The sequence below is a fragment of the Cryptomeria japonica genome, chromosome 1 (assembly GCF_030272615.1).
Source record: "Cryptomeria japonica chromosome 1, Sugi_1.0, whole genome shotgun sequence".
Lineage (NCBI taxonomy): Eukaryota > Viridiplantae > Streptophyta > Pinopsida > Cupressales > Cupressaceae > Cryptomeria > Cryptomeria japonica.
The window spans coordinates 712,736,119-712,757,284 of NC_081405.1; positions in this window are offsets into that span (position 1 = coordinate 712,736,119).

The following is a 21,166-nucleotide window of genomic DNA, read 5'->3' on the forward strand; positions in this document are numbered from 1 at the left end:
CTTTATCATCAAAGTTTCTCCATCTTCCGGTCCGTTCAGAGATCTGGTAGGTTCTTCCTCAACAAAAGCAGTTCTTCCATCATTCGTAGTCCTCTTATTTGAATTTCCTTGTCTACATTCAAAAGCTCGATGTCCTTCTCTACCACATTTAAAACAAGTTTCGATAAATTTCCTCTTCTCATCTCTCTTGAAACCCTCATTCCGGTAGTAATTCCTATCATCTCTCTGGTATGAATTGTCATCACCTTTGTCTTCTGTCTTTCCTTTGTTCTTCTGTGCGAAAGATATTCCACCTCCGATAAAGGTTATGCCTCTCTAAAATCTTCCACCTCTTCCTCTCTGTTTTTGCTCATGTCCCTTATTCAACCTCTCTTTAGCTTTCGGGGCATATTGATAGGCCACTTCCACACTCTGCAACTTCACCAAACTGATCTCATATTGTATAGACATCTGCAACCCATTAACATACCTAGCAATATGTTCAAATTCATCCTCCTAATGTCTAGATCTGATGTTCAACTTGTAGAACTCTTCAGTATACTCCTTCACGTTGGATTCTTTCTGTTTTAGATTCTGCAACTCCTGGAACAAACTAACATGGTAATCTGCTTGTAAAAACCTTGCCTTCAACTTACTCACCATTCTATCCCAAGATTTGATTTTCTCTTTTCCTCTCCTTTGTCTATCAGTCTGTAAATGTTCCCACCACAGTGATGCATGTCCTTTCAACTTAGTGCAAGCAAATTTCACCTTCTTCTCTTCACTGGTACCCTCAAAATCAAAGTATTTCTCCATTTCGGTAATCCAATCTATCAACTCATCCAAATCCAACTTACCACTATACTCCAGTGGGTTAAAATGTGGTTTACTGTTCACACTAGTCAAAGCTCTTATCAACCTCTCATCATCTTGTGCCAATTCCGACTGACCTCCATTTTTCGGTTCATCATTATGCTCTTCTTCATCATCACTCACATCTTCAATATGTGGACCTCTTCTTTGGGCCATTTCAACAACTTCCAAGCGAGTCACAATCTGTCTCAACATATCCATCACCGTCGGGTCTGCATCTCTCCGAGCTCCACCTCTCATATTTCCTCTTCGCGCCATTGAAGCAAGTCCTCTGCAGCTGTAGGTTGAATCCACAATCCACCACCCTACAACAAAATCAATAGGACATAACCTTCACTTTGATACCACTTGGTGTAGTCACGGTGAGGAGGATCCTCAATGAGGACAATCTGGATCGTGCAACAATTATGAAACAACACTAAGCAAAACAAGAGAGAGAGAGAGAGAATGCCAGATTTGGCGTGGATCACATTATTAAATCAATTACAACTATCGACAACATGCGGGCTTACATGTAGGTGACATGCCTTATTACAAAATTACATCCATATGTATCAATCTAGAAACACTCATCAGATCTAAATGACAATCTAATGATCCTGCTATCAACTACTACCATCCTAAGATTAGATACAACAATATATAGCATCCAGAAACATCTGGGTCGACCAAGAAAGATCTCATTCCCGAAGGTGGGAAAATGAAATGTGCAAATAGGTCGGCCCCAAAATATGAAATGAGATCCCCCAGAAAAGAATCACCATGAAGTGCAGACCAACAGGAAGCTTGACCAAGCATCGAAGATCATCGAACAAGGGACCAAATGGATCCACACATCAAGGAATTTCTTCATAAGACTCGAGAACGCCAACTAGCCGTTAAGCTCAAACAGGTCTCGAAATAGAAAATTGCTAGCCAATCCAGTAGTGATAACTTTCCAGAAAGAGATCCAAACGAGATGCGGTTCAGGAACAAGATAGAAGAAATGGAATGCAAGCCAAATCTAGCTCAACACAAGAAATTATTAAAGCCAAGGAATCCGGTGAAATCTCAGAAACTGAACTACTAAAATGAACAAAGGACAAAACTGAAAATGAAATATTTTTGGTTGATACAAGATTGCCAAGAACTGGGGATGCTCGTGCAACACTAGCCTAATACTCACAACTTCCCTTAGCCTATCAATTTCACCTTTGATATGCTCTCTTTGGTCTAGAAACTTCTACAACTAAGAGTGTAATTTTTCTATTTGTGCCTTTGTGGCACCATCTTTATCCTTCACCAAATCATAGATTTTGTCCATTTGAGTTTTTTGTGACTAAATAGAGTCCACTTGATCCTTTATGCTCTTTGTAGATACTGACCATGTCAAACAAAATTGATATAATGCAGTGGCATCATCTAATTTTTTTTAATGCTTTTTATATTTTCTTGCAGAATATTATTTGTCTTAGCACATCTATTAGATAATTTCTTTATTTCCATTTGTTTTACCTGCTTCTTTAGATAAGATGAGTGAGTTTTGAAGAAATCTAACATAAGCTTCATTTGTTGAGTAGGAGGCAGAGATGGATCTCCTTTTGCTTCAGGCAATTCCTCTTGAATTATGTTTATTGCTTCTTCTAAAAGTTCAACACCCTCAACATGTTTATGAAAAATATCCTTGAATGAAATATATCTCCCAGTTACAATCTGTTGAGGGGAGATATACTGGATATATCAACTTGTCCATGATGTGTTGGAAACTGTAATAGTCGCGGATTGACCACATGTTAAAATTGCATTTGTTGCATCAAGATTTCTTTAACTATGTTTGTAGGGGGGGTAGAGGAAGATGTTTCTTGTATTTTTTCAGAGCTTTCCTCTATGCTCAAATTTATTTTCTCCTTTTTCTCATCAAGCATACCCTGTTGGATTGTTCTTTTCAAAGGAGATGCAATTCCCTTGACTTGTGCATCATGCTCTTTATGCTTTGTATTCTTTGATGAGCGAACATTAGGAGATGCAGTTTCTACATCTTGTGCAGTATGTTCTTCTTGATGATCAATGACATCAAAGGGAGCATACATGATTGTTCCTCATTATCTTTCATTTCATCAAGAATTTTATTTGTCACATCTTATGTTTCTTTCTGTATTTTGTCCCCTCCTCCTTCTCCATTCTCATGAAGACATTCATTATTTTCTTTTTCTTAAGTTCTTGAGATTTTCTTTGAGATATTTTCACTTTTTCTTCATGAGAGACAAAAGATCTGACCTTTTCAAGCTCTTGTTGTCTTAGCCCTTCATCCATTTCTAGAGCTTTTTCTCTCTTCTGCATAAGGGCATGAGCAAGACTCTCAAATTTTTTATCTAAGATATCACTCAAAGACACATTGTATTTGATACTCTTATCAAACTTTGCACCATTCAATTCAGTTACCCTTAAGCATTAAGCATTCTTAATATTTTAATGATCAACAAGAGGTACTCTCGGATAGAGTTCTACTATTTCTTTTAGGATCCCATATTGCACAATTCCATTCAAGATTACTTCCAATTGAAGAGGCTCATGTGGAGGTGTCACTGAAGGATTTGTTTGGACCTCTCATCTTTCTTCTTTAATTTTGAGGTGTCTTCCTCTCCTTCTTCTTCTTCAACATCCACACTCTCAACCTTCTTTCTTGTAGCTAGTTGCTTTGGTCTTTCATGCTTTTTCTTTATAGTTTTCTCCTATGCTTGGGCTTCTAATGAAAATATTTTTGTAGTAATTTGTGTGAGTTTGGAAGGTTGTGGAGTAGTTTCAATAGCTAATGTGGACCTACTAGATCTTCTAGGTCCCTGGGTATCTTGTGGAAGAGTCAGATTGGTCCAAGGATCCACCCCATACACTTTAGATGAGGGCTTTGGTGAAAAACCCCACTTTCTATGAAGATATTCTCTATTTTTGTAAGGTGTTCATTCGCACTATCTTTATGCCTCTTATCCATTATTTCATTGTAGGTTCCAAACCTTTCTATAGTTATATCTTTAGGTTTGCTGACCAAAATGTCAATATAAGAGATTAAATCCTTCACATAGACTTCATAAGGCAATTTTGGAATCTAGATAGTCCTAGGATCCATATCTTCCATATGGTAGTTGTCTTTATGAACCAAAAAGGTTAGTTGACATTGGTATCTTCTTACAATATCTGAGGGAACTCTATATTTGGCTTGTATTTCTGCTTGATTTTTTTTGAAAGATCCCTAGTACATAGTGCTGCAGTTCTTGTCAATGCCAAATCCTCTCACGTGATTCCTAATTTTGGTGGCAATTGGAAAGAAAATTTCCTTGATTTTAAACTTAAATCCAAGTAGCTTATTCAAGAAAAATAATGTTAGACAAATGATCAAGGATCCAAACTTGAAATTATATCAGGTTTCCTTGGTTCTCTTCAAGTTTTCAATTAGTTGTTCCCTCAATAACTCACATGATTCAAATTTTACTCCTTCTTTAACCATTTGATACGTAGTGTGAATTGTGATACCAGTTATTGAAACTTCCTTATATGTGAAGTAAAATTTATAGGTGATTCTCATAGAAGCATACCAGTCAATTCAATTACCCTCTCATTTTTTATGACTTTCATCACCGGGACAAGTCTAGTGGAACACAAACTAGTAACAAACCTAATTGCATCCTTAGTGGTCCTATAGGGCTTATCCACTTGAGTAAATGAAATTATCATGAATTCAACTTAGGACAATACTTACCCATTGATGGTTGTTACAAAAATTAGAGAAATCCTTCCACACAACTAACCCTTTTGCCACCACATTTGCATGTTTCAGTTTGTACGAGCCATCATCATTCGGGAGTTTGAATGTGAGACTACTTCAAACCTTGCATGATCAATTTCATTGAGGGTAGCATGAATGTAGATCGTCACATATTTTGTGTACACCACATATGTTAGAACAAAAGAGAATGCTTCATCCTTATCATTCTCCATAGATTTAAAGAGACGTTTCTTAAAGTTTGGCCTTGGTTTTTCTGAAACTTCAATTACTCATGGAGTTAAGATTGCAATTTCTTATATACTTCAAAAAAGAATAGTACCTTTGTGTATGAACACTAGGGATTCACCTTTAGCACAAAATATGTGAGATATTTTGAATTTTTTTCTTCACTCCTCAACTTTAGACACAAATGCTTGAATTTGAATGAGATTAGATTGTACAAATGAAGCATAAGTACCTTGTATTTGCCCTAACGTTTTACAATCAATGTGCCTTGTCCTTGTTAGGTGAATTGTTGATGAAAAAACCCTATGTCATCACAAACGCCCAAGTTTATTCTGCAAACCTCTATAAGTCAGTGACTACTCCAAAAATTTTAACTAGGAACATGAATCTACTCAATAATCATTTACTTGACATGGTTGATACGAATCAACTTGTATGTTATAAGTCTCAACATCTTATTTGTGTAGGGAGTTGAAAGAAATTGTAGATGGTAGCTCCCCCTAAGATAATGTTCTGTCTTAATTTATCATGAGGTCTTGTGCACCATACCCAAACATACTGTCATTTTTCTTCTCATTATCTTGCCCTTGTTTCTTTCTCCAAACTTTTGTAGTTCCCTGTTTTTGCTTATTCAAGGTATTCTCCAAGTTTTCTTGTTTAAGGCAGGTGTTTTGATATAAATATTTTAATATAAATTTTCTTTACTCCCAAAGTGATTGCACTTGTAGCAGACAATATTGTATTATGAGTTCAACCTAGTTTGCCTTGCTTTAGTTCTACATTTTATTGCCTGCATAACAATAACCATAAAAGAAATGCGAACTCATACCATTATATCTTTGAGGCACAAATGTATTTTTACTCATGGAATAATTTCTTCTTGCCTTAGTTTTTTAATATAGCATTGTGACCAAACTTATTAAAAAATAAGAATAACCTTGAAATGATTGAGAGAACCTAGAAGTGGTAGCTTGTCTAGGAGGAGAGTTCTTGAAACCCCTATTTTTATTATTGAGCTTTTTATAATTATTGTCCAATTTCTGCTTATCTTTAGTATTCTTAGAGTCCTTAGCACAAGCTTCATTCTTCTTTATCGAGAAATTTTTTCTTTAGAAGCATATGACTTTGAGTTATGACCTTTTTCAAATCCAAGATCAACCTTATCCTTTTGGGATTTTTGGTTATTGATTATTTCATCAAGAATGATGGTTCTTTTCTTGAGTTGTAATCCTTTATCAATTTGATCTTTTGGTTTGTCCAATTTTTTCCTTAGACAGAGAATTTCTTCTTTAAGCTTGGAGTATTTAATTGATTTGTCATTGAGCCTAATATTTAGGAAATATGCAATTCTCTTGCCTTCCTCAACTTGAAATTTTAGTCTGGTGATTGTTTCTTTGGACTCTTTGAGTTTGATCTTAAGTTCTTCATTTTCTTTTCTTACTGTACGAAGATCATCTAGTGTAGAAATAAATTCGAACCTTCAAAGTCAACCTCACATTCTTCTTTATTGAAGTTTGATATGTCCTTATCCTCTTTTAGAGGATTAAGAAGTGCACTAGATCCCATGTGTTCTTCTCTAAGATCCACCTTAGCTGTTAGGTTGTACAAAGGAACCTCACTCTAATCCCAATTGTTGAGCACACTGGAGAACTGAGAGATGTTAGTGTAGGTTTTTATTTTCCTAGTTGGGTTTATTATTTTCCCTTTTCCTAGGTTTTTCCAACACTTTAATTAAGCTTTTTTAGGTTGATAAAGCATGTTTAATTAAGACAAGTGGGTATTGAGGTTTCAGCATGCTATGAGGAGGTGCATTTACTATGTTTAGACCATCATGGTGGTCTCTCCTCATTGGCCGGTATTGCCACCTCCACCCCTCTCTTGAGTCTATATAAACATGCTACCTTGCTTGTATTTTCACATAGTTGGAGATAGTAATTTGATGCTATTTTGCCTTGGAGCACTTGACATCAGTTTTCTCTCGATATCATTGTTATGCTATTTATTTCATTTACATTTACAGTTTATTTGATCTATCTCTTTCATTTCAATTCTGTTTTGTAATCTGTTTCTCAGGTTTTAACATGGTATCAGAGCCTGTTTTGAAATATTAGATTATTGTAGAGATCTTGTAAAATCTTGCTGTGTTTTCTTTTGCATTTTGCATGATCTGAAAAACCAGCAAAGGTTTATGAAGATTCGGTAATATTATTTTACATATATGTTTTGTTTTTGTAAAACAAGGTTTTTGAAGCTTAGATTTGTGAAGGAACTTTCAAATAGTGTGTTTTCAAGCCTAAAAAACATTTCCTTTGTGTTTGGAAGGCCGAAAAACCTCTATCTTCATATAAAGTGTGTGCAGATCGGACACCAGAAGCTTTGCATGTCATTTTTTCCTTGTTGAAGACATTTTTTTAACACTGTTGCCCCATCTTCCGAAAGTGATAAAGAAAAACGCTTTCTGGGTTTGTTTTGCTACTGAAAAAAACCATTTGCGTTGTTGCCATAATTTTTATCACTCAATAGATCTTTTGAAAATCGCATCGGAAAGCTTCAGCCAGACCCCTCACCATTGTAGTTTTCATTTTTGCATCTGATCTTCAAATGTGGTTTTCTCAGTCATACGAAGGTAGTTTTCAGTGAATTGTTTTTTGAAATGGGGTATTTTTTCATGCTCTTTGCAGTGGTGCAATCAATGCTTTCTTAGAAGTTACCAATTTTCTAGACATTAAGTTTTATCAATAGATCTGAAGGGCAGTCCCCATTTTATGAACTTCAAACCACTATAACTTTCACATTTGATTTTGGATTCAGGTCATTCTTTTTTTGAAAGTGGATATTTTTTCAATTAGAATAATTGGTCTTGTTTTGATGCTCAGATTTTGAGATATTATTTTTGCCTTCAGTATTTGTGTCCATTTTTTGGACTTTGTAGAACTCTGGAAAATAACCCCAGCATTGTAAATGCACTAAATTATAAAGTGCCACCTTATAATATCTGGGGGGGGTGATTTATGATCTAATACAAAGGAGGGGTGGTCTAGTGTGTTCTCTCTAAGTTTTTTGTCTCTCTTTCATGTACAATCAATCTTACTTTCTGCATTAAAATGGATCAAAATACAGTACTGGTTGGGGGGGGGGGTGATTTATGATCTAATACAAAGTGGGGGTGGTCCAGTGTGTTCTCTCTAAGTTTTTCGTCTCTCTTTCCTGCATAAGCAATCTTACTTTCTGCATTAAAATGGATCAAAATACAGTACCAATAATCACACCTTACAACTACTATGAGTGGAAATAAAAAATGACAATTTATCTTAAGAAGTTGGGGTTGTTTAGAGTAACTATGAGACTTGAAACTGAACCGACACTAATTGCAGAAAATCCAAAATGGTTTAACAAATGTGATGAAGCTTATGGTATTGTATGTATGTATGTATCTTCTGATTTTCTTTTTCATGTTGAATCTGCTACAACTCCAAATGATGTATGGACAACATTATAATGGTTGTTTGGTAAACAAGATGAGTGAAGGGGACACCAATTGGAGAATGAGCTAATAGGGATAGATCCATGTAATTTTGATACAATTCAGGACTTCTTCACAAAACTAAAGGCTGTGAGATTGCAATTGAAGGCATGTGGGATAGATAAGAAAGATTCACAATTGATTCTAATCATTCTTTCCAAACTTGGTCCAAACTATTCAGTTTTTGTGTCTACTTTCTATCCTACAAAAAGTGCCTTAGGAACCAGCTTTAAAATGCCTTCTCTTGATGATTTTGCAAAAGAACTCACACAAGAACAGGATAAGCTGATTCAAATGGGCACAATTAAGCCCTCTAAATCTCAAGCCTTGGTTGCCACCCAAGGTACAAAAGATCAAAATGGGCTTTCTAAGCAAGAAAATAAACAAAAGAAACAAGGAGAAAAGAAGCAAGAACAGAAGCCGGTTACTTCAAAAGCAACTAATGATGCATCTTCTTCTAAGGGCAACAAGCCCAAGAAGGATAAAACTAAGTGTTCCTATTGTAAGAAACCTCGTCATGATGAACTTAAATGTCTAAAGAAGCAAATTGATCATTTGTCTCATCTTCTAGAAAAGAACAACATCAAGGTGCCTAATTCTGTCAAACCAAGTTCATCTCAGGAATCTTCAAAGGACACAAGTAAGGGGAAAGGAAAGGGCAAGGCCCTTGTTGCTGTTGCTTGCCAGCCTAATTCCTGGATTATCGACTTGGGTGCTTCACACTACATGGCTTCATCAAAGGATATTTTTTCCTCGTTGGAGTCATATTCTATGGGGTCTGTTGACGTGGGTAAAGGAACATTTCAGGGTGTCCTTTGTGTTCCATCTTTATCAACTAATCTCCTATCTGTCTATCAGATCACTCACACTAGCTTTGGCAAGCGGGTTGAGCTCACTCCAGACACAGTGGTAATTAGTGAGATGCATAATGGGCCTACAATTGCAGTGGGAAAGGAAGATAATTAGTCTAGACTATATCACGTTTCTCACTTTGTTCCTGATTCTCCTTCACTTGCATTGCTTACTCACTCAGATGAGGTGAGTCATTTGTGGCATCAACGGTTTGGCCACTAGAACTACCGCTACTTGCAACAACTCAATCAACATGACATGTTTATAGGGTTGCCTTCTATTCGACCTCTTGATGGAGTTTGTCAAGGATGCATTCTTGGCAAGCACCTTGAAGAAAAAATTGATAAAGGCAAAGCATGGAGAGCCACACAGCTTTTGGAGCTAGTTCACAGTGATTTAGTAGGACCATTTCCAAATCCTTCTTTCAGTAGGGCCAAATATGTGTTGACATTCATTGATGATCTTTCTCGATACACCTTTGTATATTTTCTCAAACAAAAGTTTGAGGTCTTTGAGTCTTTTCAGAAATTCAAAGCCTTTGTAGAGAAGCAATCAAGGAAAACCATCAAGGTTCTGTGCACCGATAATGGGGGGGAAGATGTCAACCAGAGGTTTGAGCAGTTTTGTATCTCAGAAGGCATTGATCTTCAACACACAGTTCCCTACACTCCACAAAAAAATGGAGTTGCAGAATGTAAGAATCGGTCTTTGAAGGAAATGGCTAATCATATGATCCACTCCAGATCATTGGCACCTCAGTATTGGGTAGAGGCCATCAACTGTGCATGTTATATCCAGAATCGAGTTCCTCATTGAGCAGTGAAGAGGGTAACTCATTTTCGAGCTTGGACTGGTTGGAAACCCACAGTCAAACACTTTCGAGTGTTTGGGTCTTCTGCATGGGCCCACATTACAGCAGAGAAATGAAAGGCTATGGATTTGCAGAGCAAGCCTTGCATATTTGTTGGGTATCCAGATGGTGTTAAAGGCTACAAGCTTCTCCATCCAACCACACATGATCTTTTCATTGAGAGGAGTGTTCGTTTTGAGGAGGAGACTTCCAGTTCTTCTTCTACCACTTCTCCGTCTTTCATTGCTATGGAGACATTGCAACTTCATGATGACAGTTCTTCTAAGGATTTTAATCCTCTTGATCCTTCTGAGGAGTCTTCTTCCTCCACTTCAGATGATGATGGTGAGGATTCATCTTCCTCTTCTCTTAGTCATGCTTTAGAGGGTGATGATTCTCCTCCAGATTCTCCTCATTCTCTAGCTACTGGGCCTCTTTGGGCTCGTCAAACATTAGAGTCAACAGGTGATTGGGTTGGGGATCCTTCAGATGAGAGAAGAACAAGGTCACAATTTGAGCATGCTCCACATCTCTTCTTTGCTACACCTTTCGATCCACAGACCTTTTAGGAAGCTTCAGGTGTCCTCGAGTGGGATGCAGCTATGCAGGAGGAATTCAATTCCTTGGAGAGGAACCATACTTGGGATTTAGTCCCTCTTCCTAAGGGAAGGAAACTTGTTCAGTGCAAGTGGATCTACCAAACAAAAATTTCTGCAGATGGGTCGGTTGATAAGTATAAGGCTCGCCTGGTCGCCAAAGGATTCTCCCAGGTTGTTGGGATTGACTACTCTGAGACTTTTGTGCTAGTTGCCAAGATGAATTCCATCCGACTTTTCCTTGCTATTGCTGCAGCCATCGTTGGGAAGTTCATCAGATGGATGTGAAGAGTGCCTTTCTTCACAGTGACCTTCAGGAGGAGATATATATGGAGCAACTATAGAGGTTCATCCAGGATCCTTCACTTGTTTGTTGCCTTTGAAAGTCTCTTTATGGCCTTAAACAGGCTCCTCATGCCTGGTATGCCAAGATGGACTCCTTCCTTCTGTCAGCTGGGTTCACTCGGTACCATTTTGATCCAAACGTCTACATTTTGCAACAAGATGATACTCTCACCTTCCTTGTTTTGTATGTTGATGACTTGTTGATCACTAGGAGTCACTCATACTGCATCAAGGCAATCAAAACTGCCCTTCATTATCGCTTCTTGATGTCTGACTTAGGCCTACTCCACTAATTCTTAGGGATTGAGATCACTCAGTCGCCTTCTGGTATCTTCATTGGACAACCTAAGTATGCTCTTGATATGCTCTCGAGATTTCACATGGGTGACTATAAGCCCGCACCAACTCCATTTCTGTCAGGAGTCAAACTTGAGGCTTCTTGTCCTTCACCCTTGGCGGATGCTACCTTGTATTGTCAATTAGTTGGAAGCCTCATATATTTGACTCACACGAGGCCTGCTATTTCATATGCAGTGGTCTTGGTCTCCAGGTTCATGCATGAGCCACATGAGCTGCATTGGAAAACAGCTAAGCAGATTCTTCACTATGTATAGGGTACTCTCAGTTATGGGATTCATTATACAATGGGCATGGATATTGACTTGGTGGGATATACAGATTCAGACTGGGCAGGTGATTTTCAAGATCGCAAGTCCACTTCAAGGTATTGCTTCTCTCTTGGTTCTGGTCTAGTTTCTTGGTTGAGCAAGAAACAATTTGCTATTGCTCTTTCATCTATTGAGGTTGAGTATCGAGGAACAATTAATGCTTCTACTGAGGCCATTTGGCTTTAGAACATTCTCACTGAGTTTGGCACTTCCTTTTGAAAGCCTACAGTCATCTTTTGTGACAACCAGAGTGCTATTCAAATTTCTCGTAATCCGGTCCATCATCAATGGACCAAGCACATTGAGATTCACATTCACTACATTCAGGAGCTGATTCATGAGTAGGTTCTTGATCTTCAGTACTGTCTGACATCGGATCAAACTGCAGACATCTTCACCAAACCCTTCACTGAAAGCAAGTTCATTCATTTGAGAGCTTTGCTTGGGGTGCAACATGTGTTCTCTTTTGTTGGGGGGGCTTCTTAGTTCCTTTTTTCTTTCTCTCTCTCTCTCTCTCTATTATGGGGGGTGTACTCTCCTTTTTTGGGTGGGGGGGGGGAGCTTCTTCTTTGTTGGGGGGGAGGACTATGTACATGGGTACCTCATCAGACTTCATTTGTCGGGACCCATATTTTCACCCACCTAAGCTATGCTTAAGGGGGGGTGTTAGTGTAGGTTTTTATTTTCCTAGTTGGGTTTATTATTTTCCCTTTTCCTATGTTTTTCCTACACTTTAATTAAGCTTTGTTAGGTTAATAAATCATGTTTACTTAAGACAAGTGGGTATTGAGGTGTCGACGTGCTATGAGGAGGTGCATTTACTATGTTTAGACCATCACGATGGTCTCTCCTCATTGGCTGGTATTGCCACCTCCACCCCTCTCTCGAGTCTATATAAACATGCTACCTTGCTTGTATTTTCACATAGTTGGAGATAGTAATCTGATGCTATTTTGCCTTGGAGCACTTGACATCAATTTTCTCTCGGTATCACTGTTATGCTGTTTATTTCATTTGCATTTACAATTTATTTGATCTATCTCTTTCATTTCAATTCTAGGTTGTAATCTATTTCTCAGATTTTAACAATAGGGGGGTGCAAATTAGTACTTAAATTTATTCAATTAGATGATCAACAATTCATCAAATGTAATTATCTAACTACAAGAAAAGAAAACACAAAAGTACACAACCATAGCACCAAATTTATGTGGAAAACCCAACAAGGGAAAAACCATAGTGAGAAAGTTGCTTGGATGTACTGTTCAAATCCAACCTCACAAAAAAATAAATCAGGATTACAAATTTTTTTAAGGGTACAAACCCAAGGAAGCAACAACTCCCGAAAATACAATTTTTAGTACAAAGAGAATGACTAGTTATGATGGCTCTATTCCACTGGTCAGTCAACAATATTTATGCTTTGCATCATTAGCTACTTCCAACTCATTGCCTTCAATATTCATACCTTTTCATTCTCTACGACACACCATTTTTGAACAAGCTTGATATTCTATATATATATCCTCTGCATGCATCGAAATATTAATTAGGTTAGCTTCAAGATAATGTGTAGATGAGACAGATATTGCTTTACTAGTTGGCTGCATGATATACCCTCTAGAAGTTTCTAAAACATCAACTAGGTTAGCTATAAATGAAACATGTAGTGTTTTAATGATATCAAGTTTCCACAATCCATAGAATTATTGTAGAGTTGCTTCTGAATTATTGGATTAGATGAAAAAAAATGTTGAACACAATCTAATCCAGAAGCAACTCTGCAATAATGTAGTGTTTTATTAGTCGACCATAAAACATATATGCCAAGAGAGATAACACTTTGCGGTTCAAAACAAGGTTCAACCAGACCCAAAATAATCTTTTTACAACCTATCAAAGTGGTGTGAACACAAAGAAACATGGCACAGGTATGAAAACCATGTCCTATCGGCCTATTAGTCATTTGCCACACATGGCAGTCAACACTAAGTTGCTTGCGGTACCACAATCATGGAGAAAATTCATGTGATGCAAAACTTGAGCACATATGAGATACGTGGAGAGTCCACATAGGCTTATATAGTAGAAATTCACAACCTTCTACTGGCATAAGTACACAACCACTTATAGAGGTGAAGACAAAGTATATCAGTTCAACCATATTACCAAAACATTTTGGAAGTTGAAATTGCATTACACAAAATTATCTATAACTTGAATAGAACATACTTTAGACATCTCTCATCATGTCTTCAAAATGGCTTGACCATATTGTTCACTTTTGTAGAATGTGGAGCACTCCAACTTGTCCTTTGAGACCCTTTACTTTGCCTTAGTATAGTTCGGTACACTGTCGTCTCTAACTTTCTCTATGGAAGGAGTTGTGACTTTAAACTTTGGATATAACATCTATTTAACTCTATGAACTTAACTTTTTTAGCCACAAAAAAAAAAATCTATATGGAAGAATGCGAGGCCAAAATATTGTGTCTGCCTTAGAAGATAAATTGATGATGTCTTAGCTCCTTTGTAACTTATCACTATGTTTGATACACCAAATTGTCAAGATATCACTATATAAGTCTTAAAAAAATATCAAGACATGTGTACTTGCATCCACATCTTACTCAAATGTTGGAATAGTATTAAGAAAAATACTAACTCATTAAAGAAGATACTTAATATGGACATGAACTTCAAAAGATAGGGTACAACTGTGTACCAAGATATTATTATTGCTCTTCAACATATCTCTTCAACAAGGATAACATACAAAAGCATGTAGAATACCATATGTTGACATCAATTAAAACATACTTACACCACATTTGTAACAATATTATGTACCACTTTTTGCCAAAATGAGACATTAAAATCAACATTTTTCACCAAATTTTCACTTTCTGATACCTATAGAAACTAAAGTGTTTAGAATTTAAAGATGTGAACTAGTGATTTTTGAGATTTTATTGTAGATTATAAATATATAATTTAAAATATTTTAAGAAATAATTTGTGAGTTTTTTCACATAACTTTTAATAACTTATTTTTTTAATAATTAACAGTATTCTAAAAAGTGACGTTACTTCGGTAAAGCATAACTTTATTTGTTGAAATGATTAAATTATAATTTTTTAAATATATGTTTGTAACACCAATATCTAGTGCAAAAAAGTTTTTTCATATTTTTTTGTTGCATAATTTTTTTAATAATTTTTTTAAGTGTGTTCATTTTGGACCCCTGCAATGGTTAATGCCAACTTTTTTTTTCCAGTGGTTCTTTTGTTTTACCTGTGGAGCTATGTCTTCACTTGATGTGGGTCTCTTGGCCCCTTCTTCTTTCCATATGGTGGCTGCAATGTTTCTTGCTTTTGTGAGTTTGGTTGTTGCGGATTTTGCGGGTGTCATTGAGGGTTGCTTTGTTTGACCGGTTGCCTTAGGCCCTATTCCTAAGGATTTTGTGCATTGTTGACATGGGTTGCTGACTCTTTTTCTCAGTGGCTTCCCCTGTGTTGAGTTGGATGTGGTTCTTGTCTAGTTGGTTCTCTCACTACACTTGATTAGAGGCGTGGATTCTACCATGGGTTTCCCTTCTAGTCAGAGGATATATTTGAAGGGGTAGATGTTGGTTCTTCTTGTGATGGGGAGATTGCCCTCCCTTGTTTTTGGCCCCATTCTCTCTACTTGCATATTGCGGTTATTTTTTTGTTGTGATTTTTGACTCCTGATGGTGGTTGTTCCTTGCACATCGAGGATGTTTTTGTCAATGATTTGGGCAACCCTTCTTTGGTTTTGGGTAATTCTCTATGGTTTTGGATTTGAGTTTGGATGGGTATGGAGCTTTCTCGCTTTTTCCCTTCAATACACATTTCTTCTTTTATTATGGAGCTTGAGCTTGCTATACCTAATCATTTAGGGGTAGCTTTTGGGGCTTTTTGTTGTTTTTGGTTAAAGGTCTCTTTTGTTATTTTGGAAGAAAAGTTTGTTTTTGTTGATGTTGAGAGGGATCTTAATTTTAAACTTGTTGATTTCTAGTTGAGGGCCTACATATTTTCACCCTAGCCTCCTCTTACGAGTCTCCTATAGAGGTGGGGTGTTCTCCTATGGAGGTGGAGACCTTCCTTGTGGGAAGGGTTGAGGGCTTGGTTCTTCATCAACTCATTTCCTCTCTCACCTATCTTATGGAGGTGGGTACTTCTCTTTTTGAGGTGGAGAGTGTAATGGTGTAATAGAGGTTATTGTATACATGGATATTTAACATAACATTCAACTTGTTTGATTACATGGTAAATTAGTTATAGAGTCAATATGTTTAGTGGTCTGGATCTCTTAGACAACCTCTTGGACCTATTGGATGGTAGTATTGCATATTTTAGTTTCATATTGACTAGATTTGTGGTTATGATTATCTATAATATTCTATTATTTTGGTAAATGACTATTTGGATGTTTTAGACTTGGGGTTCTTCTAGATGATAAGTGGTTTTAGATTTGCATCCATGTGCATGAAATAGATGGTTTTGTAAATTTTTCATGTTTAACCAAAATTTATTGTTTTGTAGATTTGTGATAGAATATTTTTTTAGATTGTGAATCCCATGGGGTGCCTACAAATGTAATAAGTGTATGTTTGCACTCATCCTTTATGCATGCTTTGAGGAGGTTGTTTATAAATTTTTTGGTGTGGAGGTGTTGGTACATGAATTTTCACTCAACATTTTTGTATTGGTTTCTTGATAGGTTCTTGAATGTTGGTTAATCTATTATGGATTTGTGACAAATTGGTTCTAAGGTTGAATTGGTGAACTTGAGTGATGAAAAAGCTAAATATTATTTCTTATTGTTTCTTATTTACATATTATGACGTAGTGTTGAGTTTTCTTTAGACCTACGTTATGGTGAATTCACATTGGACTACTTTGAGATCTATGAGTTGTGTATTATTTTTACATGGACTATTTATACCCATAGAACACATGGATAACTCAAATTTGGGTTGTCTCTACCCATAGATCATTGTATTACTAGTTTAAATTTTTTTGGTGTTGGTTGTCTTTTGACCATCATGATGCATTGATGTAGTGTAATAGAGATATGGTGAGGTAGATGTATGAAGTACTTTGGGATGTATGTGTAGCTTTCCTATAAGAGTACATTAAGTTACTTGTAGACATGTTTTTCTTGGAGCCTATATTAGTTATCTTCTTTTGGAGATCATGCATTTTTTTTCTTTTCTTTGGGAGCTCCTAATGTTTTAGTTGAGTTCTTTAATTGTGGTAGGGTCACACATGATATTTAGTTAATAGAAGTTCATCACGATGTAATGGGCATTTACAGGTCATTTGTAATGGGGTATTTGGTAGTGATATGATATTATGCTATGGAGGGATCTAGATCTTGCTATTTTACAATTTTTGCATGATAGGACACTCTTGGGAGTAGATATATCTATTAGCTCGATAGATGATCTTATATGATAAAGATGTGAATCATAACATCATGTGGAGCTCTTGATTTTATTGTTGAAACTTTGGTAATGTTTTGAGCTACTCTTCTGGTACTGGGCATTGTGATCATTTTACTTAGGGGGCCTCTAGATATCGTAGTGATGCAATTAGATTCAATAGATATGAGATGATTTTGGGTGGTCATGGATACTAGATAGATTTAGGTGAGGATGGAGATATATATAGGGACTAATGACTATTTTTTATGAGGTTTCAGTAAGAAGGCCAAGGAGCCTACACCTAGATCTAGACTTGAGCTCACCATGAACTTGATGAGATGATGAGATTATTCATGGAGAGTTATGGTGGCTTGGCGATCTCAAGAGGAGAAATCTCATTTTCACTCTCAATTCACTCTATAGAGAATCATTTGATAGGTATTTCCTATCTTATTTTTAAATGCATTTCATTTTGTTCTTTTTCTTTTCATCATTATTAGTAGTTAGCTACAAATGTCAATTTTGGAGGAATATTTTGAAGAATACATGGAATGGTTTCTTTTTCCTTTCCTCTTATGCATATAATTTTTTTATGAGACAATGAGTGCATGGGATGGTTTTGGCACATTCCTCAAGGTTTTGGAATGGATGTTTTCTTGAAATGGCATGTTTAAGCTTGGGGTTGAATGATTAGACATTGAGAGGATTTTTTATTTCGGCCTTTTAAGAGTGAGATCTTACTTATTATATATTTAGCACATTCATGTGGGTAGGACATGCTACATGTTTTTAGTTAGTAGGTTTTCTCTTTATAGTCTATTATTTCTTCTTGGAGAATCGTGTTCACATGATATTGATGTGGAGAACTTGGTAGACCTATGTAGATCAACGATGAGATTTTATTTTACAACAATTTAGTTTTCTCAGGTTTGTGAATTATTGTGTCTGTTATTTGGTATTAGATAATTTCAATAACATTTTTCACATCCTTCTTGTAAGTGTTATTTAGCAAAATTTGGCTACTTGATTCATTTTAGATTTGACATTACCCATGTAGTGTTACTTCTAGGATGTATATGTCTCCTTTTTTGTATTTTCTCATTATATTATGGTGTTGGGGGTCTTCAAGACTTCTTTGTGCAAGGTATTCTATACATGGAGACTTGTGATTGTGGATTAGGTTGGATATATAAATGGAAAAATTTCTACCTATGATGATGAATATAACTTAGTTTTGAGGTATGGTTAGTTCGATGTGTTAGAAAATAGCCATGGTTTCTATCTAGTTATTGATGATTTCTTGACATATACTTAGGCGTATCTATTACCCTTGGTTTTGGTGTTTGTGTTTGGATATTGATTTGAGGTAGGGTTCATGATTTTATGTGATATTTAATGCATTCATCACCTTTATATTGGATCTTAACTTTCATGTATTGACATGGTGGAGGATGGGGGAATTCTTGTTTGAGATTATAGTGACCTTGGTTGTTATTGTAGGCAACTTAATGGAGCACACACACATAGATGTTTTGATGATACATGTTGGTTACATGGATTGTTCCCTTAATGATTAAGTTTACCATTGACTCCCTATGCAATGTAAACAAGTGGAAGAATATTGAAAAATTTGTTGTATACACCTTGCATAATGATAATTGTTGGTGTGAATAGGGTATTTTACCTAACTAGTTCATCACCTAGGTCCTATTTACATTGGTTACTTAAGATTATTTAGGATACAAATAGGAAAATTGCCACTTTACATGTCAAGCCATAACATTAATACACATTTCATAATATTATGCAATCTCATGTCCCACTTTGGTCTATATAACTAAGGGGTTCCATTTGTATTCTTAACTAGTCGTCATTATCTATTTGCATCATTTGATAGACTGGGATTATTCTTTCATATTTGATTTCTCGTGTGTACAGAATTTTAAAATTGGACCCATTTTTATGAGTCATTTTAGAATTTTCAAGAGTATGGGAGAATTTTTATTCCAAAGCCAAAATTTTATATTAAGAGTTTATCTAAGGCATATTAGAATATTATGGAAGGAGAGAAATTTTTTAGACATGTCAATTTTTTGAAAGATATTTTTTTTAATTTTTGGTAAAATCAAAATGTTAAAATTAAAAATAAACCATAACATTCAATATTTGAGATATTGAACTAGTTCATATTTATAGTTTAAGTCATTGTGATGGAACTGTTATATCCAAAACCTAATATAGTTGCAATAGTAACATGTATGTCTTCGTCCCTCTAAATCATTGGAGAGAATAAGGACCATGCCATTTTCATTTCCATTTCTCTTCATTACCCCATTTGTCAGTATTGTAAGAATTAAATCTCGATTGAAATAAATTTTGATTTCTTTTTTAGTGAGTGTCATTAATAAGCTTCAAATCACTTTCATGTGTTTCCTAAGTTCCACATACATCTCTACTCTCATGTTCTTTAACATCATTTTCATGTATAGATAAGTATTTCAAAAGGATGTCTTTCTTTCACATATAACGAGTATATCATAATGAAAATCATATAGAGATATTTGGTATATCAATTCGGAGGTATATAGAAAAGGTAACCTTCTGGAGTGATAAGGAACCAATCCATCTCTATATTTAATAGAAAAATTACTAGATGTTTTGAATTGTATTGTCCCTTAACATTCTTATTGGAAATTGACTTAAAAACTATATAGTTTTTTAATCATTTCTACATTATACAAAAATGAAATGCTATCCTTGCAAATTAATGTCAACAAAAAATAAGAGGCAAAGATAATATTAGAATGTTAGCATCAATAAAATCCTTTGTTTATGTAATTTTGCAACATACATGTTGTAGCAAGAAATCAATAGTTTGCAAGATCAAACACCTAATGCATTAATAGAGAGAAAGATGATGTCAATAATGATGTTTCTTCTTCAAGCAATTTAACTCAAAAATTTGGTAAAGACAAAAAATCCTCATAGAAAAGTGTTCAACGCCCTCATGTGCCATATAATAGTGTTGCAAAGAAGAATGAAATTGATTTCACTTCTTCAAGTAGTCTAACTCGAAAAGTAGGAAAAGACAAAATTATTGAAGAAAACTATCACATAAGAATGTTGTTGTACCTAAATCAAAAAGTGTGTTGTTGAATCCCATCAAGAATACAACGCCTATTAGTCCTCCCACTATTGAATCTCCACTTATTGTATGTGTCTAGGAAACAATAAAACCTAACAAATGTTGTCTTGGTGTAGGGTATGTAGGTGTTGTGAATTTTCATGTAAACAAACTCAAAACCTATCACATTTGAGTATACAAGTATTCAAAACAATAGTCAAGTTGAGTCTTCACATATTTGTCAACCATGTGAAAATGACAAATTGTCATGTTAATCAAAATCTTGCACTAAAACCTATTAAGTCCAAAAATATTGTCATTGTGGACATCAAGGATACACCTCCAACACGACTATTTTGATCTACATCCTTATCTATCATGTCATCAAAACACATATTTTGCAAAACATTATTATGTCACAAATCTAGCTACAAAATTGACGAGACATGTATTTTTGAATAAATAGGTCACCCTAAGTGGTAAACTAAGTCTCACCTTTTGTCAAAATATTATAGGGGAGTCCTATCCACCATTTTAGATAATAACTCATCTATTCTCGATGCATATGTTGTTGTTTTTGACATGTAGATGTTGTTAATTCATTTGTTAATGAACTTGATATTAAAAATATTGTTGAGCATTAGTATGAAAGCTTGCTGAGCTTGTTTACTTACGACACAAATGCTGCTATCTATTTAGTTGGTTATGAGCTAAGCATTGTAGATATTGACATTTATACTATTGAGCGACAACCTACTAATAAAATTGTAGGGTTGCACTCAATTCTCATAGAGGAAAATTATGCTCTCAGTCTTTACAATGTTTTACAAGATGTTGATAGAAGCAACAATTTTTGTACCTATGATTTCCCATGATGATTGGGATATTGATAATGAACACACTAAGACCACCAAATATGCA